The 342-nt window shown below is 53.2% G+C and overlaps 1 protein-coding gene across 3 annotated transcripts in view; it reads left to right on the forward strand.

Moving 5' to 3' along the window:
- The window catches only part of CCDC82 (coiled-coil domain containing 82), a 32,885-nt gene continuing 32,543 nt past the window's right edge, over positions 1–342 (forward strand). For all 3 annotated transcript variants that reach the window (XR_001514391.1, XM_006766861.2, XM_015565977.1), the window contains exon 1: positions 1–11. The gene's annotated coding sequence lies outside the window, so the exon portion shown is untranslated. The remainder of the gene's footprint in view (positions 12–342) is intronic.

Raw genomic sequence — 342 nt, forward strand, 5'->3', positions numbered from 1 at the left:
CCTAGAGCCAGGTTTGTTGTCCTGGAAATGACTGGTGTTTGTTGGTGTCTGCTCCCGGGAGAATCTGTTCCTCCTGCTGCCGCTCATCCCTGCTGCGGGTATGGAGCCACCTTCAGCGGCACAGGTTGTGATGGATACCATAGTTGTCAGGGACGCCAAACTGGCAGGATCCACCCTGCGAAATGGTGGAGTGTTGCACCGTGAAAATAAGTGTGTGTGTGGGGGGGGGGGGGATAGAGAGAATTGTCTTTCCTGTCTTTAGGTGTGTCTTCCTGTTTTTCTATTTCCTATTCCTTGCTGCCCATTCCCCCAGCCAGCGGAAGAACTGCGATCAGTTGATTC

The sequence above is a fragment of the Myotis davidii genome, unplaced genomic scaffold, assembly GCF_000327345.1.
Source record: "Myotis davidii unplaced genomic scaffold, ASM32734v1 scaffold641, whole genome shotgun sequence".
Lineage (NCBI taxonomy): Eukaryota > Metazoa > Chordata > Mammalia > Chiroptera > Vespertilionidae > Myotis > Myotis davidii.